The sequence below is a fragment of the Ictidomys tridecemlineatus genome, chromosome 4, assembly GCF_052094955.1.
Source record: "Ictidomys tridecemlineatus isolate mIctTri1 chromosome 4, mIctTri1.hap1, whole genome shotgun sequence".
NCBI classification, from domain to species: domain Eukaryota; kingdom Metazoa; phylum Chordata; class Mammalia; order Rodentia; family Sciuridae; genus Ictidomys; species Ictidomys tridecemlineatus.
Window position 1 is genome coordinate 6024709 of NC_135480.1, and position 9998 is coordinate 6034706.

The window sequence follows — 9998 nt, forward strand, 5'->3', positions numbered from 1 at the left end:
TCACAGCCTGTGGTGGTGGGGGAGCCCTTCCTCCCCACCTTCCCACACAGCTGCTCCGCCCGAAGGAGCCGCCTCCAGCCCCTCCCAGCTGTCCGTCTGTCAGTCCTTCACAGAACCCCCCTCCACCCCGTCCTCCTGATAGCCCGTTTCTTTATGATATCTTTCTCTAGCCATGAGTTCTTGGGCTTTCCATGCAAATCCAGCCAGGCCTCTGGCTTCTCTAACCGCCTCTCATCAGCCTCCCGAGGTCCCGAGCCCACCAGGCCAGTGAGGGAGGACACACAGGCCATGGGCCCTCCTAAGTCCAGTGACTCTGGCCACACTCCTGGGGAGCTCCACAGGCAGGGCCGCTGGCCAGGCCCTTGCAGAGCCTCGCTGTGTTCACCATCTCCCACTGTCCTGGGAGCGGGAGGCCGTTCCTGGTCCAGGAGAAATGGATCACCAGGCCTGGCTGGGTGCAGCCACAAGGCCTGGCTCTGGATCCTGAGCCCTTCTGTCCTGAGATGTCCTTTAACTCACAGGGAACTGTGTGGAAATGGTGGCAGGTGTCACCAGCCAGGGCTGGGCAGCCAATGAGCCCGGAGCCGGCACAGGCCTGGTGAGATGGAGGGGCAGGAGCCCAGGATTGGGGGTGGAACCCAGGGAGGGGCTGCGGGATCTGAGGGCCCATGGGGTTTCCGCTGCCCACCTCCAGCCACAGCCCAACGCCCACTGTCTGGACACTCGTGTCCCTCGGGGCCAGAACATCAGCTTTGGAGCCCACCTCAGGCAGGGTCCCCAGAGGCCATCCCGCCACCCCCTGCCCACGAGGGAGCTTGGGCTGGAGTGAGCACAGATGTTTCTGGGGCGGAGGAAAAAGTGAGTGACGTTCCTCTGCTGGGTGATTCCTAACAGAGTTCTTTCTTTTTCTAGCCTAGGAGGGAGAGAAACATTTTCCCTGGTCCCCGTGAGCCAGAAATCACTGGTCCACCAGTCTCGTGGAATTTTCCCACCTGTCACTCCAGCCTCTCATCCAGCTGTCACTTCCCTTAGGCCATATGCTTGTGCTTCAGGCATGTTCCCTCCTCATCATCCCCCAGACACACCCCTTCCTTTCTTCCCTTCCTTCTCCCTCTTTTTTGGAACTGGGTGTTAAACCCAGGGGTGCTTAGCCCTGAGCCACCTCCTCAGCCCACCCCCCACACTTTTTTTTTTTTTTTTTTTGAGCTAAGTCCTCAGTAAACAGCTTAGAGCCTTGCAAAGTTGCTGAGGCTGGCCTCTAACTTGCAATCCTCCTGTCTCAGCCTCACGAGTCGCTGGGATTACAGGCATGCGCTGCCCACCAGGCATGAAGTATTTTCTTTTTTTTTTTTTTTTTTTTTTTTTTTTTTTTTTTTTTTTAAAGAGAGAGTGAGAGAGGGGGACAGAGAGAGAGAGAGAGAGAATTTTAACCTTTATTTATTTTTTCTTAGTTCTCGGCGGACACAACATCTTTGTTGGTATGTGGTGCTGCTGAGGATCGAACCCGGGCTGCACGCATGCTAGGCGAGCGCGCTACCGCTTGAGCCACATCCCCAGCCCTGAAGTATTTTCTTGTCTCTAACTTTTGCTCAGTGCAGTTCCTTTTGCCTCTGCCTGCTTCTTTCCAAATTATATAAAGTCCTCTTTATCCTTCAAAACCCCACTCATAACTGCTCCAGCAAGCCAGTCTCGGCCATCTCCCATGTACCTGGCATATTCACACGGTGTCTTCTCTAGAATTATTCACTCTGTGCCTGCCCCTAGTGGATGCCAGGCATTTGAAGAGCAGATGTCATGTCTTTTTTTTTTTTTCTTTTGGTGCTGGGGATTGAGCCCAGGGGCATTCAACCACTGAGCCACATCCCAGCCTTCTTTATATTTCATTTAGAGACAGGATCTTGCTAAGTTGCTTAGGGCCTCACTAAGTTGCTGAGGCTGGTTTTGAACTCAAGATCCTCCTGCCTCAGCCTCCTGAGTCACTGGGATTACAGGCGTGCACCACCGTGCTGGGCGGATGTCATTTCTTATTTCATCTTCAGGCCTACCACATAGTAGGTGCTTTGCCAATTAAAAAAAAAAATCACTGGGCATGGTGGTGCACACCTGTAATCCCAGCAGCTCAGGAGGCTGAGACAGGAGGATGGTGAGTTCAAAGCCAGCCTCAACAAAAAGCAAGGCACTAAGCAACTCAGTGAGACCCTGTCTCTAAATAAAATACAAAATAGAGCCAGGGGTGTGGCCAAGTGCCCCTGAGTTCAACTCCTGGCACCAAAAAAAAAAAAAAAAAAAAAAAAACAACAACAACAACCAAGAACCCCATGTGTCAAGTCCCTGCATTCTGTGTTCTGACTCTCAACTCTCCCAGTTGCCCCTTTGATGAGGTTTCCAGTACCAACCCCCAATTCACACATTTGGAATTGGGGGCACCTAGAGGTTACAAAATGTGGCCAAGAATAAACACTAAGGGGTGGCAGAGGAGGGATTCAAGCCCACAGTGAGGAGTGGTCACAACCAGTTACTACTCGTGGGTGAACAGACAGACCAGGAAAGGAACTGACAGGAGGGGAAAACCGGGTGAAGGGGGACTCCCTCAGACGGGAGGAAGTGCTCCCCCTCAGAAATGAGGAGAAAAATCCCTCCATCTAAATCCAGCCTTTTAATAAAGAATCCATTCTCCGCCCCCACGCTCTCATTACTGCCTCCCACTCAGGAACTGAGAATTCTGTGTAAAAATAGCAAAGCTGAAGGCGTTTGCAGGAAGCGCTTGCACAGCGCCCCACAGGGCTGTGACCTCCGATGTGGGTGGCTCCAGGGTCCTGCAGAAGCTGAGTGGGAGGGCCCTGAGCGAGGGTGGGGGACAGGGCCGCGGCCAGTCCCTGGGAAGGCGCTTGGCAGCAGTTGACTCTTGCAGATGAGGCGCAGTGTCTCCTGGCCGCCTCGCGCCTCGCCCAGCCCTGCTCCGGCGGGAGCGCTCACCCTGCTGTGGTCCTCTCTGACCCACGGGCCTTCCTGCTCCTCCATCAGCCAGGTCTGGACCCCTGCCCGCCTCCCTCTGTGCTCCCTCAGATCTTTTCCCCACGTGTCCCACTTCCTATTTCTAGAACTTCAATCTGTGCCCGGCTCAGGAGAGAGCTCTGATCGGCTGCTTTGGGTCAGTGATCAGCCCTGCTCCACTCCCCAGTGGCCAGGAGAACAGAGTCATGTGGTTACACGTGGCTGCCTTGGAGAAGTAAGGGTGCCGCCCGCTGAAAATACTTGCAAAGGTTGGCGCAGGTGTGTGTGATCGCCTCACCTTCGCTTCCACCTGGGCGCTCTGCCGCGGTCGTGAACCCCACTCACGCTGTTGGATCTTGTCGCTGGCCATTTGAACTGGTTGTCTCCTGTCCCTGTGCACAGCACAAGCCGGGACCCCAGCATGCCCGGCACACCGACGTGACCCCTGTCCCTAGTTCAAGACCTTCACCTCTCTTCAGGGCCATGCACAACCTGTGTCTGCACACGTGATTTAATGCTGTCTTGAAATTCTCCGTTTTCAACAAGACAGTGTCTTCCTTTTGCACTCGGCCCTGCAAACAGTGTGGCTGGCCTTGCTTCTTTCCTTGACCCGCCTTGAGTTGGTTGATGGGGTTCCTGTAACAAAATTCCCCACACCGGGGCTTAAACAGCAGCGGTGGATTTTCTCACAGTTGTGGAGGCTGAAGTCCAGGGTCAAGGTGTCACCAGGGTTGGTTTCTGGTGAGGCCTCTTTTCCTGGCTTGTAGACAGCTCCCTGTTGTGTCCTCACATGGCCTTTTTGGATCACTGGTGTCTCTTCCTCTTTAAGGCCCCACTCTTGAGACCTCACTTAATCTTAATTACCTCCCTAGAAACCCTATTTCCAGGTACAATTTTATCTCTCGGTGTTTGTGGGAGATTCCTCCAACACACCCACTCGGGTATCAGAACTGGTTGGTGCTCAAGACCCCTGTACAAAATGGCTTTATATTTGCAATGACCAGCTCACATCCTCCTGAGGGAGCATAAAATAAACAAATAAGTGGAAAGGAGACACAAAGAAAGAACAAGTAAAAAGATTTTAATCTGGAAGTTCTGCATACTTTTCCAGGCCAGTCAGCCCTAAGCAAGTCTCTCTTCCTGGCCCTTTACTCCTAAATTCCTGAAAAATCTATAACTCAGGAGGCTGAGGCAGGAGGATCACAAGTTCAAAGCCAGCCTCAGCAATTTAGTGAGGCTCCGTGCAACTTAGTGAGATCCTGTCTCAAAATAAAAAATAAAAAGGGCTGGGGATGAGGTCAGTGGTTAAGTGCCCCTGGGCTCAAACAAACAAACAAACAACAACAACAAAAAAACTATAAACTTACCCATACTGTTAATTAATCCCCCAATAAATCAATCAAGCAAAGAAAGATGCAATATTTTGAGGAACTTATAATCTAGTGTTATCATTGATCAGATGATGGAGACCACATCAGCCTGAGGATCCTGAGACTGAATGGCTAGGAGAGCTCCCTCCTGTCCCGTTACCATTCCTGCCCACCCTGTCACAGTGGCTAATTTTGTGCCTGTTGGACCCACTGGTTCCCTTATGATGATAGCAACATTCATTTAAAAATCTTAAGTTACCGCCGCCCCTGGTCATCCGTGGGGAATTATTCTAGAACCTCTCCCGAGATACCAAACCCTTGGAGGCTCAAATCCCTGCTGCACGATGCTGTAGTACCTGCCTGCAGCCCCCGCGTGTCCTCCTGTAAGCCCTAAGCCTCTCTAGATTACTTGTAACATGCAGATGCTATGGAAGTAGTTGTCACACTGGAAATAGTTGTTACACGGTATTGTTTAGGGAACAATAACAAGAAGAAAAGAAATCTGTATGTGCTCCATACTGATGCAATTTTTTTTCCCCAAATATCCTTTTGACCCATAGTTGGTTGAATCTGCAGACGCAGAAGCTGCAGATATGGAGGGCTGACTGCCTCATTGTGCCCCAAACCAAACAAATGACTTACTACATTTAAGAATTTTAAGCACAAAAATTGGTGTGAAAAGTATAACTCTTCTAATTTTCTGATAACTGAACGTAGCCTGCTAGCCTGAAATTCTGCTTAATGGAAGCAAAATTTCTAATAATGACCATTTAATGTCACTTTCTTTTTATACTTAGACTAGCGTCTTTGAGAAAGACTTTCTTGTATTTTTTTTTTTTTTTTTTTTAAATATTTATTTATTTATTTTTTAGTTCTCGGCAGACACAACATCTTTGTTGGTATGTGGTGCTGAGGATCGAACCTGGGCCGCACGCATGCCAGGCGAGCGCGCTACCGCCTGAGCCACATCCCCAGCCCCTTTCTTGTATTTTTGACTCGTGCTAATAAATCTACTGCACTTTGAAACCCAGCACAACATCTGATCCATAATTATGTAGCAAAAAAAAAAACTTAAAAAAAAAAAAAAACCAATGTGATGCACTTTGACATTTTCCCCTCCCTCCCTTCCTTCTTTCCTTCCTTCCTTCGTACTGGAGATTGAGCCTAGGAGGACTTTACCACGGAGCCACATTCCCAGGCCTTTTAATTTGTTATTTTAAGACAGGGTCTCACTAAGTTGCTGAGGGTCTCACTAAGTTGCTGAGGCTGGCCCTGAACTTGTGATCTTCCTGACTCAGCCTCTTGAGAGGCTGGAATTAAAGGCAGTGCCTCGGTGTCTGGCCGCTCAGTTCTGTTTCTCATTTCTATCTTATTCTGTGCTGTTTTGTTGGATTTTATTCTGTTCTGTCAACCCACTGAATCAGAAGCCTCTGATGGGTCCTGAACCCAGTTTCTCCCTCTGTCCGTGGCTTATCTCAGGGCAGATCGGAGCAGTGGACTGTGAGTCCGGCATCAGGAAGGGGCACCCTGTTTCCACACTCCTTTCTGTCCTGCCCTGAGGGGGTCTTGCGCCTCAACTCTGGGCAGGGGCCTGAATCCCTACTGCGTCCACTCTTGCTGACCAGGGCCTGACCAGGCCTTGTCAGCAGGCCACATTAAGGCGGGCAACCCTCCTTTCCTGGCGCCCGGTCCTCTCTTGGCCTGAGCCCCTGTCTTTGGGAGGCTCTTCCATCTTCTTGGGATGCAGAGATGGTGGTGGGGAGCCCCCTGAGGCCCAGGGTCCAGACCTGTCTGGGTTTACCCCGTGCCCTGCTAAGTTTCGCCCCTGGAGACTCGCAGGTGCTAATGTTCCTGGGGTGCGGACTGGAGAGGGGGGCCTGGGAAATGTGGGGTGGGGACTAGCATCAGGTCACCCAGCAGCTGGATGCAGGGAAAGGTAGCCGTCTCCCCAACACCTTCTTGACTCCTGGGCAGCTGCTGAGTCCTCCATGAGTCCTCCATGGCCCACAGACTTTCATCACTCTCCCTGGGAGGGCCCGGTGGTGGAGGCCTCTCCAGCGGGAAGCTTGTTCTCAATGCCAGCGTTTCTGTTTGGGGCTCTAGAAAAGTCTCATTTGAAACCCAAAGTTGAATGAAGACCTCTTATTCTCCTATGTCCACCCTCCTGGGGTCAGTGCTGGGGAGGCCAGGCGGACCAGGAGGAGGGTGCAGGTGTCAGGGGCGGGGGCCAGCTGCAGGGGAGAGTTAAATAAAAGGGAAACCAGAATCAGCCAGGGCATCAGAGGCAGCTCTCCTACCAGCTGGGTGAAGCCCCGCCCACTCCCTCACCACCCTCTGCACACAACCCAGGTCACTGCGCTGTGCAATTATTTGCATTTATGTCCATGCATGCAGATTTGTGTGGCTCCAGCCCTCTACTGCCTGCAGTTCCACATCCAAGGGTCCAGCCAACCACGGATCAGAACTGTCACCTTGCCACTGACATGCATCTCTTGGGTACAGATTTTTTTTCTTGCCATTATTCCCTAAACAGTACAGGAGAACAACTGTTTCCATTGTGTTAAGTATACAGCAATCCAGAGGTGACTTAAAGTACCTGGGAGGAGGTGTGTAAATTGCTGCCAATGCTAAGCCATTTTATATAAGGAACTTCCGTCTGGATATTGTTATTCGCTGGGGATCCTGGGGCCACTGAACAAGGGATGATCGTACAGTTGATTTTTGTATACCATCTTGTGTCCTGATGAACTCCTTAGTTCTAATAGATGTTGGCATCTGTAGAGGAGCCTAGAAGCAATCACCCTTGGATACCAAGGGATAAATAACTCTGTATGCTTGTAGAGATCACTCTCTGAGAGTTCAAACCCTCACTCGGTCGGTCCTTTACTAACTATGCAATCTCAGGAAAGTTATTTAACCCCCTCTGTGCCTCAGTTTTTTTCGCCTGTAAAAACGAGGATAATAGATTAACTCAGAGAGTGGTGAAAGGTCCATTTCAGGAGGCGCTGCCCTGGGCCCTGCAGGCCACCTGGGTATCTTCACTCTAGTGTCCTGTTGATGCACCAAGGTTGCTTCTGATTTCTGTTATTACAAATAACGCTGTAACCAACACCCTGGGCACGTGCAATTTTATCTTGAAAGTTATGGCCAAATTTTCACCTCCAAAGTTATGCCCATCGCCACTCCTGCCTACATGCCCCGTTTCCCTAAGCACCTGGACACCAGCAATATGCTCCAATTTTGCCAATCAGATAGGTTAAAAAATGATGCTTTGATGTTTTTATTGTTTCTTTGGTTACAGAGCTTGCCCATCTCTTCAGGGGTGCATTATGTTCTTCTTCTGTTCATTTTCCTAATGGGCTTTTTTTTTTAAATTGAGTTATAGGAGTGCTCATTCTTTTCTTTGTTTTTTAATATGTAAATTTCTTTATTGTTCACATGGAAAATATTGGTTAACTGAGTTCCCAATATGGTTTTAAAGTTGGCAAATTAGATTATCCCATATATACTAGATCAAGAAACATCAGATTTGTTAATATCATCATCAAATTCATCAGAGAAGTCTTTATGTGTTAGGAGAGTTCAGGCACATGATGGGAGACACAAGTTTTCCAAAACTCTCATTTCACTTAAAAGTTGAATTTTTATCATGGGCATGTGTACTGTCAGCTATTTTCTTTTTCTTTTTTTTATTGCTTTATTTTTTTTTAATTTCTTCTGTATTTTTAAAAAAAACATTTTCTAGTTGTACATGGATGCAGCATCTTTTTATGTGGTGCTGAGGATGGAACCCAGCGCCCCCTACACGGGAGGCAAGCACTTTACCACTGAGCCACACCCCAGCCCTCCAGTCCTTTCCTGTGTTTTATTTAGAGACAGGGTCTCACTGAGTTGCTTAGGGCCTCGCTAAGTTGCTGAGCCTGGCTTTGAACTCATGATCCTCCTGCCTCAGCCTCCAGAGCCACTGGGATTACAGGCATGGGCCACTGAGCCTGGCTGTTTTCTTTTTAAATACTCTTTAAGTTAAAATAGCTCGAGATTTACAGAAAAGTTGGGAAGACAGTGCATAGTTCCATACCCTGCCCTGTTCCTGTTAACCCCGCCCACCCGAGCGCGGTACACTTGTCACAACTAATGAGCAAGCATGGAGATGTGACTGCTGCAGCCCGCGCTTTATTCTGATGTCCTCGGTTTTTACCTGAGGTCCTTCTTCTGTCCCAGGACATTACATCACAAACGTGTCATGTCTCTGAGGCTCCTCTTCATTGTGACAGTTTCTCAGACTTTTCTTTTTAAAATTTATTTATGAACTTGACAGTTTTTAATGTCTTTAAATAGTCAGCTTTTTTTTTTTTTTTTTTTTTGGTGTGTGTTTGTGATGGTTGGGGGATGGAACCCAGGGGCACTTAATCACTGAGCCACATCTCCAGCCGTTTTTGTATTATATTTGGAGACAGGGTCTTGCTGAGTTGCTTAGGGCCTCGATAAGTTGCTGAGGCTGGCTTTGAACTCATGATCCTCCTGCCTCGGTGTTAGAGTCTGTAAACAAGTCTGGATGGCGCCTGGCAAAATGCCAAAGGGAGTGGTTTGTGAAGTAACGCCAGCGAGCCATTAAGTGTGGAGATTCCTTATTGGTTGACTGCTGTATCTAGTTTATGTTAATTAGATAAGCTGTGTGGAATGTATAAATACCGCTGTTGTCCTACAATAAACAGCTCCCACTCCTGCTGTATCAAGGTACACAAGTTGCTCATCAACCCCCCCCCACCCCACCCCCACCCCCGTTAGTTTGCTGCAGCCGGACTGCGGCACCTCGGCCTCTCAAGATGTTAGGATTATAGACATGTGCCACCACACCTGGCTAGTCAGCTGTTTTGTAGAATGTCCCTCAGCTGGGGTCTGTCTGATGTCTTTCTCATGATTAAGAAAAGGAGGAAGATCACAGAGGAAAAGTGCCATTAACTGTTGATATTGACCTTGATCACCTGATAGAATTTATCAGGCTTCTCCATTACAAGTTTCTTTTTTTTTTTGGTACTGCACATTGAACCCAGGATGCTTCACCACTGAGCTACGTCCCCAGCTCTCTTAATTTTTTATTTTGAGACAGAATCTAAGTTGTCGAGGCTGGTCTCAAACTTTCGATCCTCCCGCCTCAGCCTCCCAAGTTGTGGCTGTGTGTGCCACGTGCCCAGTTCTGTTTTATCCTTTAACTGTGTTATGGTGTCATTGGTACAGCAGTCTGATATGTTCAGTCTCTTTGGAGCTGGATCTCTGTCACTTAAGGGACAGCAAGTGACAGCAGTGGCAGACCCTCTATAGTGAGAGCTCCTGGAACCCGGAGCCCTGTGCCGAGAGCCTCCGTGCATCCCCTCCCAGCTCCTCAGGATGACCCATGACCTTGGTCCTGTTATTGCTCCATTCATAGATGAGAAAGGAGAGTCTTCCAGCCATCAGACACACCAGACCTGGAAGAGACAGACTCAGATTCACAGCCCCGTGTGTGGGACCCTGGCCGTAACTGCTTATGCACAGAGCTGCAGTCCAGAGACGCTGGCCAAGTCCACTAGCAAGGCGGTGGCTCTGCTGCGCCCTCCCTCTGGCCAGGCCACTGAATCTGTGGTTGTTGCTCGC